The 17,076-nt window shown below is 43.5% G+C and overlaps 1 long non-coding RNA gene and 1 other non-coding gene across 2 annotated transcripts in view; both read left to right on the top strand.

Annotated features, from left to right (window-relative positions):
• LOC128094897 (uncharacterized) overlaps positions 1 to 17,076 on the top strand; it is a 28,496-nt gene that overhangs the window by 1,409 nt on the left and 10,011 nt on the right. The gene's annotated exons all lie outside the window — the stretch shown is intronic.
• Positions 2,125 to 2,234, top strand: LOC128095755 (U6 spliceosomal RNA). The gene has a single exon (XR_008213366.1). It is a non-coding gene; the product is annotated as a U6 spliceosomal RNA (small nuclear RNA).

Genomic DNA, 17,076 nt, shown 5'->3' with positions numbered 1-17,076 from the left:
CCCCTTCCCAGAAAAAAACCCAAATCAAGTACTTGCAGTCTTTTGGGAACCAGAGAGCCAACTAGATCTTTTCTGGATTCAGAAACACGTGGGATCACTGCCTTCCTCTGTATAGGGTGCCATCCCTAAAGATGGCTACTGTCTTTAAATTCTGATACTGAGTGTTTCTATAAAGAGGCTACAAAGTTAAAGAAGGAAAAATTGGTCAAAAATACTTTTTTTTTAATTCCCTGAAAGCAAGTAAATGATTCAGCTTCCTTGTTCCCATTTATTTACTCTGCCATTTTGACCATATCAGGCACAGCCCAAGATGTGGAGCACATTGGGTTTTTATAGGTAGAACTGAGCAGAAAGAATGGGATTTAGATACTTTCCTCTGACTCTGGGGTTCATCTTCTTAGAACACCATTGGCAACCTGGAGTCCTCTCTCAGCAACATTATGGTCTGGAACCATCCTGTTAGACCCTCAGCAGGGGCTCCAAGCCACACGATTTTATCCTGTGCACGGGCTTATGTGCAAACAACATCTCACTTCTCTTTTTCTCCTGTAGAGTGGACCTGTTCTCTCTCCTCCCTCCCTGCCCCCAATCCAGTGGATCACACAGATCCTTCCCTTGAACCTTCCTTCCTCCTGCTCATTTTTATCCCAGCCCACAACTCCAGGAGGCATCCCATGGGAACCTGCCAGCCAAGCCTGACAGAGAGGCAAGTAGGCCGTCAAAGCAGATAGGAGAGCTTCAGATCTCACTTTCCCTCTTCTCCTCCGAATCCAGTCCCCGTTCTCATTCCCAACTTTGTAGCAGACTACCTGTTGCGTCCTCTCCTCACCCTCTGCCTCCATCCCACAAGGACTAGGTAGATCTTGGTGGAACACCCTATGGTGGTATTTTACTTGTACTGAAATGTGCTGTGGGAAGTTCTGTATGGCAAATGTGTTGCTAATTAGTCAATAAATAAAACACTGATTGGCCATTGGCTAGGCAGGAAATGTAGGCGGGACAAGGAGGAGAATAAAGCTGGGAAGTGGAAGGCTGAGTCAGAGAGACACTGTCAGCCGCCATGATGAGAAACAGCATGTGAAGATGCCGGTAAGCCACGAGCCATGTGGCAAGGTATAGATTAATGGAAATGGATTAATTTAAGCTGTAAGAACAGTTAGCAAGAAGCCTGCCACGACCATACAGTTTGTAACCAATATAAGTCTCTGTGTTTACTTGGTCGGGTCTGAGAGGCTGTGGGACTGGCAGGTGAGAGAGATTTATCCTGACTGTGGGCCAGGCAGGAAAACTCTAAGCTACAGAAATGTGATTTTAATTGTATGTTAATAAATAAAGTTGCCTGGGGGTCAGAGCTATTAGAGCCATAGCAAGAGTGTGTCAGTGGTGGTGCACGCCTTTAATCCCAGCACTTGGTAGACAGAGCTAGGTAGATCTCTGTGTGTTCAAGGATACAGCCAGCATTGGAGACACACGCCTTTAATCTCAATCCCAACCATAAGACCTGGAAGTCTTTACAGACAGGCAGTGACGAGGCATGGGTTTACAACCAATGAGAAGGCAGAACCGAAAGTCTTTATAAAGACAAAGACACAGGAAGTAGCTCCCTTTCAGAGAGCTCTCTGGGCTGAAGAGGATCACTGAATCAGGAAGGGTGAGGCTCTTAGCTTTGACCTCTTGGCTTTCTTCTCTGAATCGGCTCTGTTTCTTATTTAATAAGATGGTTGGTTACATCTACAACACCCTGCTTTCCTCTCTCCTGGGGACCCCCTCAGCCCACTCCTCCAAGCCCAGCCCTTTCCTTAGTGTCAGCTCCTAACACCTAGAAACATTTTTTACCAGTAATTCCCAGTGGCCATACCTAGCAGGATCCCAGAAGAATTCCCTACCAGACAACACATAGACACCACACTCTCTCAAGAACCAGAGAGGGCAACAGAAACCAAGGAACAAAACACCTGCTCAACAAAGACAAGATCAGATATTAGCACCTAGAATTACAATCACCTCAAACCTAGATGCCTACACTCCAGCATAAAAACACAATCAATAACAGCCACTAGAGCCCAGCTATTGTACTACACGAGGCCCTGAGAATTCCAACATAGCTGAAGCACAATAGAAAGACCTTAAAATAGCCTTTATAAGTGTTTGCTTCAGCAGCACATATACAGAGAAGATTATCATGGCCCCTACGCAAGGATGACATGCAAATTCGTGAAACATTCCATATTTTTAAACCCTTATCCAAACTAACTAAAAGGCAGAGAGAGAACATCCAAAACAACAAAATCAGAAACAAAAAGGGGGACATAACAACAGACTCGAGGAAATAAAGAGAAGCATTAGGTCATACTTCAAAAACCTATGCTCCACAAAATTGGAAAATCTAAAAGAAACAGACAAATTTCTTGATAGTTAACACTTACCTAAATTAAATCAAGATCAGATAAATGATTTAAACAGATCAATAATCCCTGAGGAAATAGAAGCAGTCATTAAAAGTTTCAGTCATGAAAAACATTCCGGAGCCAGATGGTTTTAGTGCAGAATTCTACCAGACTTTCAAAGAAGAGCCAATACCAATACTCTTCAAATGTTATTCCACAACATAGAAACAGACGGAACATTGCCAAACTCTTTCTATGAGGCCACAATCACCCTGATACCCAAACCACACAAAGATTCAACAAAGATACAACAAAGAGAGTTGTAGACCAATTTCACTCATGAACATAGATGCAAAAATACTCAACAAAATACTGGCAAACTGAATCCAAGAATACATTAAAAAGATTGTACACCATGACCAAGTAGGCTTCATCCCAGAGATGCAGGGATGGTTCAACATACAAAAATTTGTCAATGTAATCTCCCATATAAACAAACTGAAAGAAAAAAAAAACCCACACGATCATCTCCTTAGATGCTGAAAAAAACCTTTGACAAAATCCAACAAACCTTCATGATAAAAGTCTTGGAGAGATAAGGGATGCAAGGAACATACCTAAACATAATAAAAGCAATATACAGCAAGCCAATTGCCAACATCAAATTAAATGGAGAGAAACTCAAAGCACTTCCACTAAAATCAGGAACAAGACAAGGTTGTCCACTCTTTCCATACCTATTCAGTATAGTATTTGAAGTTCTAACTAGAGCAATAAGACAACTAAAGGAAATAAAAGGGATACAAATAGGAAAGGAAGGAAGAAGTCAAAGTATCATTATTCACAGATGATATGATAGTGTACATAAGTGACCCCAAAAACTCTACCAGGAAACTCCTACAGCTGATAAACACCTTTAGTTAAGTGGTTGTATACAAGATTAACTAAAAAAAAAAATCAGTAACCCTCCAATATACAAATGAAAAATAGGCTAAGAAAGAAATCAGAGAATCAATATGCTTTACAATAGCTTCAAATAACATAAAATATCTTGTTGTAACTCTAACCAAGCAAGTGAAAGACCTGAATGACAAGAACTTCAAGTCTTTGAAGAAAGAAACTTAAGAAGATATCAGAAAATGGAAAGATCTCCCATGCTCATGGATCAGTGGGATCAACATAGTAAAAATGACCATCCTACCCAAAGTAATCTACAAATTCAATGCAATTCCCATTAAAATCCAAACAATTCTTTACAGACCTTGAGAGAACAACACTCAACTTTGTATGGAAAAACAAAAAATCCAGGATAGCTAAAACATTCCTGTACAATAAAAGAGCTTCTGGAGGTATCACCATCCCCGATCTCAAGCTCTACTACATAGATATAGCAATAAAACCCACATGGTATTGGTAGAAAAACAGATAGTGGATCAATGGAATCGAATTGAAGAGCTAGATGTAAAACCACATACCTATGGACACCCGATTTTTGACAAGGAAGCCAAAATTATACAATGAAAGAAAGAAAGCATCTTCAACAAATGGTGCTGCTGGTCTACTGGATGTTGGAATGTGGAAGGATGTGAAACAATTCATATTTATCACCCTGCACGAAACTCAAGTCCAAGTGGATCAAAGACTTCAACATAAATACAGATACACTGAACTTGATAGAAGAGAAAGTGGGAAATACTCTCAAACACATTGACACAGGAGACAACTTCCTGAATGGAATACCAATAGCACAGGCCTGATTTTGGTTTTATTATGTGCTGTGGGATGTTCTGTATGGCAAATGTGTTGCTGATTAGTCAATAAATAAAACACTGATTGGCCAGTGGCCAGGCAGGAAGTGTAGGCGGGACAAGGAGGAGAATAAAGCTGGGAAGTGGAAGGCTGAGTCAGAGAGACACTGTCAGCCGCCATGATGAGAAACAGCATGTGAAGATGCCGGTAAGCCACGAGCCATATGGCAAGGTATAGATTAATGGAAATGGATTAATTTAAGCTATAAGAACAGTTAGCAAGAAGCCTGCCACGGCCATACAGCTTGTAACCAATATAAGTCTCTGTGTTTACTTGGTCGGGTCTGAGCGGCTGTGGGACTGGCGGGTGACAGAGATTTATCCTGACTGTGGGCCAGGCAGGAAAACTCTAGCTACAATTATGTTTAGGTATGTTCCTTGTATCCCTTTGAAAATATGGTACATTTACACAATGGAGTATTACTCAGCTGTCAACAAAGACACTGTGGAATTTGAAGGCAAATGGATGGAACTAGAAAAAAATCATCCTGAGTGAGGTAACCCAGAAAGACGAACATGGTATGTATTCACTCATAAGTGGATATTAGCTGTAAAATAAAGGATAATTATACTATAATCCACAGACCTAGAGAGATTAGATAACAAGGAGGGTTCATGGGGGGACACCTAGATCTCCCCGGGAAGGAGAAATAGAAGAGATTTTGTGAGTGGGCTGAGGGCAGGTGGGATTGGGAACATGAATGATTAAGTTGTGGGGGCATAGAGGAAGAGAGTGCTGAGAGACTGCTTGGGGTGCATTTTGGGGCTGGATGGAAGCCTGGTGCAGGAGAATCTCCTAGGAGTCCACAGGGAGGACCCCAGCTTAGACTCTTAACAATAGTGGATAAATAGCCTTAACTTGCCATCTCCTGTGACCAGATTGGTGCCTGCCCCAAATGTCATCAGATAGGTGCCATCTAGCAACTGATGGAGGCAGATACAGAGACCCACAGCCAAATATTAGGTGGAGCCCAGGAATCCTTTGGAGGAGGAGGAAGAGAGGGATAAGGAGGAGGTAAAAGGAGTGTAGAAGTCAGAGGGGTCGAGGAACCACAGGAAGGCTCACACAGTCAGTTAACCTGAGCTCATAGGGGCTCCCAGAGACTGAATGGATGACCAGGTAGCCTGCATAGGACTGACTTAGGGACTCTGCACATATGTTACAGTTGTGTAGCTTGGTACTCTTGTAGGACTCCTAACAGTGGGAACGGGGACTACTTCTGACTCTTTTACTGGCTTTTGGGACCCTACTCCTCATACTTGCCCATCCTTGCTTAATACATGAGGAGGTGCTTAGTCTTACTCCAGCTTGATATGCCATGTTTTATTGATACTCATGTGTGGAGGCCCGAAAAGGTTTCCTAGTAAGATCTGAGCTTGCTTTATCCAACAGGGCTGCATTAGAGAATTGTTTGACCACATGTGTGGTTACCAGGTGATTGGAAGGCTCTGCACTTGGCTGTGCTAGGGGGAGGTATTTTGCTCCACCCTATATTGGTATTCCTATAAAAGGGCCCTTAGAAGATACCAGTGGGGCCAGTGGTTAAGGATCCAGGAGCTCCTAAGGTTATCCTGTGTTCCTATCTGTTTCTCTCCCCTCTATCCTTCTATCTAAATATTTCTCACTTCACCATCCTCAAGAGTGCCCTGGGGAAAAAGTGAGAGTGGGTCCCCCACACTCATGGGAGACCTACTCTTTCCTGGATGGAGAGAGAAGGGGAGGTGATGAGGGATGGGAGCAGGGGGTATGACTGGGGAGGGGCTGGGAATGGAGGATAGAGGGGAGCCTGTGTCCAGGATGTAAAATAAATAGATGAATAAAAAATAGCTTTTATGAACATGATAGAGGTCATTAAAGAGAAAATGAATAAATCTAAGAAAACACAAACAAAAACTGGAAGGAAATGAAAAAAAGACAGTTGAAGATCTAAAAGTAGAAATAGATTCAATAAAAAAACCCAGAGGGAAACCTGGGAATAAAAAAAATATTAGTAACTCAAACAAGAACCTCAGAGGCAAGCCTCACCAATGAAATATAATAAAGAGAAGAGAGAATCTCAGGTATTGGAGGCACGACAGAAGGAATGGATATCTTGGTCAAAGAAAATGTTAAATCTAAAGAAATTCTGGCACAAAACATCAAGAAAATCTGGGACACCATGAAAAGACCAAATCTATGAATAATAGAAATAGAGGAAGGAGAAGAAATCCAGGTGAAAGGCACAGAAAATATTTTCAACAAAATCATAGAAGAAAAATTCCCTAACCTAAAGAAGGAGAAGCCTACCAAGGTACAAGAAAATGTTAAATCTCAAGTCATAAGAGAAGCAGATTATGCAGTCTCAGTGGCAGGGGTTAAAGGGAGCAAACTGGTTGGACTGGTCTAGTGCCTGGCACCCAGTAAACTATGGAGAAATGCAGGGAAAATGTAGAAAAACTTGGCTTTCTACATGTTGAATGGCATGACCCTTTTGGTCTGACCCTTTTGGTCTGCACTGGACAGGGGAGAAGCTTTTTATCTTATAGAGAAACTAAGGCTTAGAGAACCCATGGTCATCTGGAGGTGCCTGGTCTGATGAATGGCTGGGCAGGAGTTGAACGCCTCATTCTCCAACTGCTCTTCCACCCTGGCTCTGAGAACAACCTCATATTAGCTCAGATCCAAGTGATAACCTGAGTCTTTCTCACCAGCCAGTGGCTTCATCACTCTCGGAAGCATATCTTAGGAAGGGCCATGCACCCAGAGGCTGAACCACTTGGGCTTCTTGGTCCTAGGACCTCTACTGTGTCCTTGTCTTTCTCCCCTATCTTAGTTACCATTTGTATCTCAAACAACAGATTTCCAAGGCACGCCTACCACTCTTAAGTGTTCTTCCTCATCTGGCTCCTTGTTTTGACAAACCACATCAGGTTTTGTCTGATTTTAGAGCACTGAACATTCGAGGTCAGGAGGAGATTGAAGATGGCTTGTTAGTCAAGCCATCCCAAGACAACTGCTGCACCCCTCCTTCCTTAGTGAGTCCATCTTGAGACACCTTTGGTCTCTCTCTTCTCTGATGTTTTTTGCCTGGAGTGTGTGTCTGGGGCCAGTCAGTTCTTAGGTGTGGGTAGGTCATTCCAGCACGTCCTCAGTTGTTCTCATGACTCTTTCACTTTCATGAGTTCTGGTTCTAGAATATGGGTAGTTGTCCAAGGCTGCCAAAGTGTCTCAACCCGTGTCTTGTGTCCTTATATACCTCCCGGTCATGTTCCTTTCTAGCTCCAGGGTCTTCATTGAGAGAGTGGTTTGAATAGGTCATTATGATCAGCCAATGGCAGGAAGAAAAGTGTGGAGGACAGAGTATATTCTCACCCTCAATCTCTTTCTTTCTCTCCTGACTCCAGGGAGCCAGCCAACAGCTTTCCTCACTCTGAGGTCCTTCCCAGGATCCCTGCTCCATGTGTTGCATGCTTGGGGGGCTCAGGACTTAGGAGTAGGAGAGTCACTCAAGATGGGCAGTGTTGTTGGGCTGAGCCTCTGCCCTCTAGGGAGCACAGAGGCTGTAGACCTGCTCAGGGAGAAGAGTGGATAGTGGTGGGTTGTGGAAAACTAAGGCTGTATGAACAAGCCTTATGGAAATCCACTGTTTAGTAAGCTAATTTTTAGCAACAACTTTGAAAAAAGTATTAAAGCAGAATTACCATGCATGGGCAGATAATGTCACTTTCTACATTCATTGAAAAAATGTTTATGTTTGTATGTGCCACTAGGTGTTCATGTATGTATATAGAGGTCAGAGGTCAATGCTGAATGTCTTCCTCTATTTTCCTAAGTGTCTCATATAGCTCAGGCTGGCCCCAATTGTAAGCTGTAACTGAGGATGAACTTGAACTTCTTGCCTCTTATTCCTGAGTGCTGGGATTATAGGTGTGCATCTTCAGGCCCAGTTTATGAGTGCTAGGCAAGTACTTTTCCACCTGAGGTACAACTCCAGCCTAGAGGAATCCTTCATGTTAATGAGCTACAATGAATCAGTCTTTTGTTTTACGATTATTGCTTTTTATACTCCATTTTTATATCCTAAAAAATGCTTGTCTACCTCAAGGCCATGGAGATATTCTGTTACCTTCTAGAAGGTTCATGGCTCATCATTCACATTTACTTCTATATATCTCACGGGATTGACTTTTATGAGTGGTGAGAGGCTTGACCTTTCCTCCTTTTCCAACTTCCCACAGGAAATTCTATTGGCTGAGAAAATTGAACCATAAAATGGAGACCCTTTTAGGGTCCTTCAGGTCTGTCCTAAGTGTTTTAACTCAGGTTATACTCCAACTGGTACTGTTGTTGTCTTCCTGTTTCCTGATGGAACCAAGGCCACAGGGGTTGTCAGTGCCCAAGCTGGAGTTTGAACCTGGGTGTCCTGCCTTGTGTCCACATTGTAAGCACGACTAGCCAATGAGAGGAAGTTGAGTGTGAAAGAAGGAATCACCCTGGCTTCAGAGAACAGCCATCTGAGTTCTAATCTTGGTTCCTGAGCCAACTGCTTGTGAGACTTTGGACACCTTGATTAAAGCAAGCGAGTAAAATGATACGGGATGTTCTTCTCAGTTTTGACATTTGACAATATTTATTTGGAAGACTCCTAGAGAGACAGTGTGCTTTTGGGAGATGAAAATTATATCATGGGGACAAGGACTGAGGTGTGTGTGTGTGAGTGTGTGTGTGTGTGTGTGTGTGTGTGTGTGTGTGTGTGTGTGTGTGTCCCCTAGTGACAGTGGTGAGAGGCAGAGATCATGTTGAAAGCTGGCCTCTTCCCATAAGCTTAGCACCTTCCTGGATCACCAGAGCTTGGAGATGGCCTTTTAGATTACTTGCTGGAGGAGTGATGTCTAGGTGTTACGTTTTCTAATTGACTTCCCTCCCTTTCTGGGAATTACTTTGAGAGTTTCCGATTTCTCCTCAAGGTGTGGTTCCTGGGAGAGCCTCTGGGCTCTGCCCAGAGCTGGCTAATCGCTCACCAACCACCACTGTGTCTGGTCTCAGCTCGTGACACCATGCCAGACGCCTCCACAGGTTATCTTCCTCAGATTATTGAGGAACTGCACAGGAGCGAGACTGTGACCTTAGGAGAGTTCACAGCCAGAGACTGGGTGTGGGAAACTACTTTTATCATTAATTCACCAACAGCAACACGGGGAAGGGGCTGTTAAAGTAACAAAAATTTCACACAAATAGTATATGCTATTTAGAAAGAAAATTTAGATAAACAAAAAGGAGGAAAGAAGTGAAAAGGCCACCTATAACCCTTTAATCCACAGGTAATCATTTTTTAACATTTTTGGAGTAATTTTTTTTTAGACTTTCTTTGGCTTTCTCTCTTGGGCATGCACTTTCTCTGTGTATGATTCTTTGTTTGTTTGTTCTTTTGAAACAGGGTTTCTCTGAGTAGTTTTGGTGCCTGTCCTGGATCTTGCTCTGTAGACCAGGCTGGCCTCAAACTCACAGAGATCCACCTGGCTCTGCCTCCCTAGTTCTGGGATTAAAGGCGTGCGCCACTGCCGCCCAGTGATTCATTTGTATATAAACATACTTACTTAAAGTGTGTATGCATATATGCACACAATAATTCCATAGTTCTGTATCTGGATTTTTATATTTTCCAGTGTACTGTAGGCATCACTCCTATCACTCAGCATATTTTCTATCTTTTATAGCTGTTTATTGAACCACTAGGGACTGCTTACCATGGTCACTGTTAAACACAGATTATCCTTGCTCATAGAACATATTTCTAACTATTTCCTGAAGAAACTTATGAAATGAACATACCCGAGAAGATTTTCAAAAGACTGTAAAACCTTTTACACTGTCTTCAACATTATCAACACATGTAAACAAACTGCCATAATGGTTAGTGTTGTGTCAGCCTGACACAGACCGAGGTCATCAAGGAAGAGGGAACTTCAATTGAGAAAACGCCTGTCACACTGATTACAGGCAAGCCATGGTGTTGTGATATGTTGTGTATCCTAATAAACTTGCCTGAGGATCAGAGGACAGAGCCAGCCACTAGATTAGACATAGAGGCCAGACAGTGGTGGCACACACCCTTAATGCTATCTCTTGGGAGGCAGAGATCTGTCTGGATCTCTGTGAGTTCAAGGCCACACTGGAAACAGAGCCAGGCAGTGGTGGCACACACCTTTACTCCCAGGACGTGATGGTAGGGCAGAGGAAAGTATATGAGGCATGAGGAAACAGGAACTAAAGCAGTTCAGCTGAGATCCTTTCAGGTGAGGACTCAGCAGCTTTCAGTCTGAGGAAACAGGATCAGCTGAGGAGTTGGCGAGGTGAGGTTGGCTGTGGCCTGTTCTGCTTCTCTGATGTTTCAGTTTTCACCCCAATATCTGGCTCCAGGTTTTTTATTAAGAGACCATCTAAGCTTAGAACAACACATGGGGGCATGTTTTTGATGATTATTGATGTGGTAGGGTCCAGCTCACTGTGGGTGGTGCCACCCATGGGCAAGTGGTCTTGGGCGGTATAAGGTAGCTGGACATGAGCCTGGAGAGCAAGTCAATAAGTTGGGTTCCTCCATAGCTCCTGCCTCCATCCAGTTCCTGCTTTGAGCTTTGCCTTAACTTTCCTCCATGAGTGATTCCTTATGTCCTAAACTCATGACTGATCCTTTGTGCCTGCTAACCATTGATTTTATGTCTTGCCCTCCTCTACAAGCTGCTCTCTCGGCTTCTCCTGCCTTTATCTAACTTGTTCTTTCTCAAGTGCGCTGGACTGGGGAAAGAGATAAATTGTGTGTTGAGATCAGAGTGAAATTAAGAGTGAATAGGAGCTGAGTGGGGATTTGGTGGGACGCAGAGCCGAGTGTGTGCAGAGGCGTGTCCCTTTACCCTGTCTCCCGTCTGCACTGCAGTTTCCTGAGTGTTGGAAGGGTGACAGCTGCTGACAGTATATGGAGACACTGTTACTCATGACAGACTCAGGGACAAATCAGAGTCCAGTGGATCCTGGTACATTCTCAAAGGACTTTTCAGGACACAGTGTGCATTTGCCTAATTGCCTCCCTCAAACCCATCCTTACCTTCTGTAAAGTCAGAATGATGACCTTGCGCCTGTGGCTCTGAGAAGCCAAGTGACTTTTCTGCATTCTTTCCCTTCCTGTTACTCTTTTCTTTTGAGTTAGTGCCTCCTATGTGTATTCCAGGTGACACTGAAACTCATGGTCCTCCTGCCTCAACTTCCTGAGTGCCAGGATGGTAGACATGTGCTGCCACACCCACTTTATGTGGTGATAGAAATCTAATTTAGGGCATCATGCATGCTTAAGCAAGCATACGCTATCCATTGAACTACATCACAAGCCTCTCAAGTGACCTTTGCAAAGACCCCATAGATGTAGGATGGCAGAGCTATGACTCAACCCAGGTCTCCATGGCGAATCTGGTGACTTTCACCTTTTTTTTTCTTGCTCATTCACAACCAAGCTAGAAGCCTCTGAGGGGTCTTTGCATGCTGAGAACTTGCTAGGGGAAGGTACTGGTAAGGGCAGATCCCTCTTACAGCCAAGAACTATACCACCAGGGCATTCACCTATCCCAGAAGGGAGCAGAATGCTTTCAAGGTCCAAAGGCATGGGACTCAGTCAGAGGCCAGATCTGGGGGATAGTTGCTATGAGGGGTGTGGCTCACATGTGTCTCAAAATGTCCTTAGTCAAAAGGACAGCTGGGCAGGAGCAGGGGCCAAGAACACAAAGTACTCATTAGCTTGTCCTGCTGGCTGTAGGAAGAACAGGGCCCCAGAATCCATGAGCTTGGGTCTAGAGCCTTCATGGCTGTGTCCCCGAGTCAGGAAACACTGATTTTGAGCTTCAGTTGAGCCAAGGCTCAGGCTTGGTTGGAACCTTCCAGTTTAAGGGGAAGAGGAAGGACAGCCTTCCTCTGCGTCCCTCTGAACGGCCAATATTCAAAGCACTTTGCTCTTGTTCTCTCCTTAAGACTTACTTTGAAGGCTTCTGGGGCCAACAAAAATGATCTTACAATCCTGCATGTTTTACTCTAGTCCCATTTTCATCCTGATTCCTGCCAAACCCCCTTTTGCACCAAACATAACACCTTGAATTCTCCCGCCCTTAGGTGTCTTCACTGCATTATCTTCATACCACTGCCTCAGTGTCCTGTCAAATTCTGCCTTTATTCAGCTACTATGACTTTCCACCTTCAATGTACACCCTTCCCTTGGTCTCAGTTAAATTCCATGATGCCCATAGCCTGAGATACAAGGCATAGGTGCTCTGTGCTCCTGGACCTCTGTTCTCAGCCTTCTCTTCCTCCTGGCCTGCCACAGTCTCCTTTCTGCAGTGTCTGGGTCCTTCTTCTCTTCACTGTGCTCAAGCATGTGCTCCAGCTGCTCCCTCTGTCTGGAATGTTCCTTCTGCTTGCTGTCAGCATGATGCCGTGGGACCCGCCCTTGTAGACGTGTTCCTCCAATCACTTGCTGCCTCTCTGTCCCAACACCTTTCTATGGGTTGGGGTCCATGTTAGCATCTCGTCTTCATTCCAGATCCCTGACACTATTGTCTCTGGCAGCTCCAGGCCCCACTGAGGCAAACACTTGTTGAAAAACAAATGTATTTTTGGCTGTAGCTGGCCCTGGGCCAAACATAGGAATAGGATTCTCTCTCCTTGCATCCTGAACACATCTAGAATCTTCATTTTGGTCACCAGAACCCCCTGATTACAGCTTATGATTATATTACTTTGAAAAATTAGGATTAAACAATCTGCCCAGAAAGGCATTTCCATGAAGCTAGCTGGCTACTTTCCATAGAACTTGCTTAAGCAGGTCTTGCTTTCCTTCCGGGGGAAAAATCATATTAGTTTTTTTCCAAGTAGAGTTTAGACTATAGATTTGTTTTTCAGCTTTTCTGGCCCTTCTTAAAATTTACAAATTATAGATATAACTTTTCTGTAATGAATTTCATTCTAAAATTTTTATCAGTATGATTTGAGTTTTCTGTCAATTTAAGATTTATGAAACACATTGACATGTCCCGTTTGAGCTGCTGTCATATGTGTTTGTGTGGAATCCTTTTAACAACAACCCATTGAAATTAATTCTCTTTGCCTCTCAGGTTATTTCTAGAATATCTGAAGGGTATTGCAGGCTTTATTGTCCAGGAACAGGCTAGTGTCCCTCCCTATTGGTGTGACAAAGAGTCTTCTCTGAAGTGAGAGGGTGGATGGTGCTTGTCCCTTCTCAAGCCCTGCTGTCCTCTCTGTTCCCTCTGATTGAGAGATGATTTATTTGTTCCAGAATCCCAAATAGCTTATGTCCTTGGTCAGAGTCCTAAAGCCCATAGTGAGATCAGAGTCAAAACCCAAACCTGCCAGCATGGCTCTGAAGCCTATATTCTTTAACCGGGTCCTTGTCCTTCCCTGCAACTATCCCAGGGGACGACAAAGTTTCACAGAGACTTTGATGGAGTTGTCCCATCAATCACCATGAGAGACCATGGAAATCAGATGAACCCCTGGGTTATGATTACTATGAGTGTAGTCAAAGCCTCCCAGGAGCAGGAGAGTGCCTCCTATACCCAGTTCTGTAACCTCTTTGAAGAGTTGGCACTCCATCTTCTTGTCTTGGAGTCTTTTCCTTAGACACTTCTTTTCTAAATTACCACCAATCCCCTAAACATCTCCATCATATTATCTCATTTGTTTCCTTCACAACACATGCCACAGTTAGAAGTTGGCTTTAATGTTTTGGTTGCTTGCAGGCAATGCCTAAAAGGTCTGACTAATAGATGCATCTTGGTAACTATTCTTTCAAATGATACATCATCATGCTTGCATCTTATAACATATGCAGAGCATGCTCCTTGCTGTCCACTGTGATCCCCATGCTTCCTGGGTTTGGGTTATGGAGTCATGGTGATGCTGAGACGCTTTGTGCACAGTGGCTAGATATTTGCTAGTTAGAGAAGTCTTAAGTCTTCTGCCCTTGGGGTGTTGTTATCCCATCAGGAGAAGAGAAGACAACACCCATATTGATGACAGTGCTTGAGCTCTGGAGTTCCTTGTATGACTTGGATATTCTTCTGATATAAAGTACAGATCCCTCTGCCATCCCACTTGTAGGCATTAAGTGGACAACAGCCTGGTGAATGTTCTTCAAGATAAATTTCATGTCATCTTTTCTTGCGCAAAGAGGTTTATTCCATCCCTTCAAAAAATCTGTAAGGTCTCCTGCTTCTATTTTTCAAAACTATATTTAGTTTGCTTTGAAGATGAATAAAACTGAGATGCTACACACTCCTCCCCTGCTTTGCAGTGTCCAGAAATTCCTTTGCTATTAATACTCCACAGAAACAGATTTCTTTGATTTTTTTTTCAGTTTAGAAGATCAAAAGCTGCCAAAAATTGTTTCAAAAGAAAAATAAATCTCAGAGAAGTTGAATTTGGAATTGCGAGGGAGCTTGCCTGTGTCCACTACTCAGGGAGTCATGCAAGAGGTGCTTGCATTGCAGAGCTGGCCTCTTCTCTCTGTGCCCTTCATGCCTGGGCCCTCACTCAGCTTCCACCATCTGCTTTGTCTCATGAAGTCCAATGATACTGGCCCTCAATTTAAACTTCTTCCAAATTGAGCAGGCAAGATCAGTTCCTGGTTCAATCTATTTCGATCTAGGAGATTTGTTCTCAGACTTAAGGGCTTTGAATGAAGGACTTGTTGTTTTTTTTTTTTTTTTTTGGATCTGAACTCTGTCTCTGTCTCTGTCTCTCTCTCTTATATACAGACACAGACACACATGCACACACACACACACACACACACACACACACACACACACACACACACACACATCACAGATACCGTTCAGCATCTCCTTTCTATCTGTGAAGGGTGGCCTGGGTCAAGGCCCCTAAATGCTTCCTATCTTGGCCTGAGATGGTGAAGGGATTGGGATCCATCTCCCCTCATGTCTCTTGTAGACATTCATTGGCTTTTGAAGAAGACTCAGGTCTTGGGAACCAAAGATGAAACCCTCATGGTTAGAGATTAGATACCTGCTTGAAGACAGAAATCGAAGGAGGAAGAGAAGACTCAACGCTTCCCAAGATTCCCTAGGATGATGTGGGGACTGGGTGGAGAGGGCTTCAAGTACATGGTCCCCATCCCCATGTTCTCATGCCTTGGGCCTCAGTATTGGAGGTAGATCTTCCTCCAACCATTAATCCAGCTCTATACTAGATTACACACAAAAATTAAATTGTAAAAGTTGGGAAATGCCCATTAAAAGAGGTTAGTGACAGAAGAATTAGAAAGTAATGATATAAAAGAAGAAAAGACGGCATCATCTATAATCTTTTCCCTGAGAATACAGGGGTGAATAACATTCATTATCACTTTACATTTTGAGTGTGTTGTGGTGTGATGTAGGGCATGCTAATCACACACACACACACACACACACACACACACACACACACACACACACACAGCACATGTATGTACACAATACAAGTTGCTACTGCTAATGCATACACAGATCAGCCCCACCTTATGAAACTTCAATCTTGGAATCTTTGAGCTTTTTTCCTTTACATTGGTGCAAAAATCAATGCATGTTTGGTGGGAACTACCATTCAGTTTTGAATTGGGACATATTTCTGGGCTGTACTATGATAATCAAAATTCAAAAATTAACACTCACTGAACTGTGGATTTTATTTGGGCATCCCAGTCCTTCTGTCCCAAAGTCATTGCTGTAATTCCTCCTGAAGCACTGTGGCTCTCCTGCCTTTCTTTGTTTTTTTGTGATGTTGACACTTTTGAAGGGACATCAATTTTGAGGACTCTTACTGGGTTTTGCCTGGTCTGATTAAATCAAAGCAGAGTGTTTTGGGTAACGGTGCTGTGTGCTGTTTTCAGTGCTTCCTGAGGGACACAGGATGTCCCTAAGGATGTTAGCTTCCCTCATCTGGTTAAAATAATGACTGCTGGACTTCTCCAACATCAAGGTGCTGTGTGCCTGTTTCAGGGGAGGTGTGAGCAAACATCTCTTTACCTCAGTTAGGGCACCAACGACAGATCAAAGAAAGAATTCTACCCAAGTTCTAGTCCAGTGAGATACTGAGCTTATTGGGGTTACTTATGGGGACAGGGGCAACTCAAAGCAGCTTCCTCACCAAAACGTCCCACCCCAGCGTGGATGATGTGAACCTTGTTCCTGAGTATGCCACTCCTCTCTCCAATAGGAATGCTTTAAAAAATGGGAGGACATGGCTATAGAATATGAGGTATTATTTTTCCCCTTTACAATGAATAGATATCTCAGAAGAGATGCCTTGAGAGTGTATCCCATTTCCAATCAAACATTAGTGAGTTATTAGCTTTCCATGGATGTGTCAGAATACCTGAGAAAATCATCTAAGGAAAAAGGTTTATGTTGGACCATGGTTCCAGTCACCTGGCCCACTTGCTTTGGTCCTGTGATGCATTGTCATGGTGGTATCATCTTATGGCACAAAAAGAAACAGATGAAGAAGGGGCTGATCTCAATAGCTCCTTCAAGGGCACACACCACTTTCCAAAGCCTCCACCAACACCAGACAGTACTTCAGGCTGTTGGCCTTCAGCATGTGCCTTGGGGTGGGCTTGGGAGACCTAACAATTAGCTAACTTTAGCATTCACTAGTAGATCCTGTCTGTAACACTTTAGGGCGACTCTCTTCAGCATCCTTTCTAGATTCATTGGATGTAATTTTTCTGTCCTGAAGACCAGTCCCTTCTCATTAATTAACACTAGTAGGCCTTATGATTTGTTCTGCTCCATGGTGATAATCCGGTGCTGCCCTTACTTACATTGTGGTTCAAGATGTT

Source organism: Peromyscus californicus, unplaced genomic scaffold, assembly GCF_007827085.1.
Source record: "Peromyscus californicus insignis strain IS unplaced genomic scaffold, ASM782708v3 Scaffold_4__1_contigs__length_199733344, whole genome shotgun sequence".
NCBI classification, from domain to species: domain Eukaryota; kingdom Metazoa; phylum Chordata; class Mammalia; order Rodentia; family Cricetidae; genus Peromyscus; species Peromyscus californicus.
This window is presented reverse-complemented; position numbering and strand designations above follow the sequence as displayed.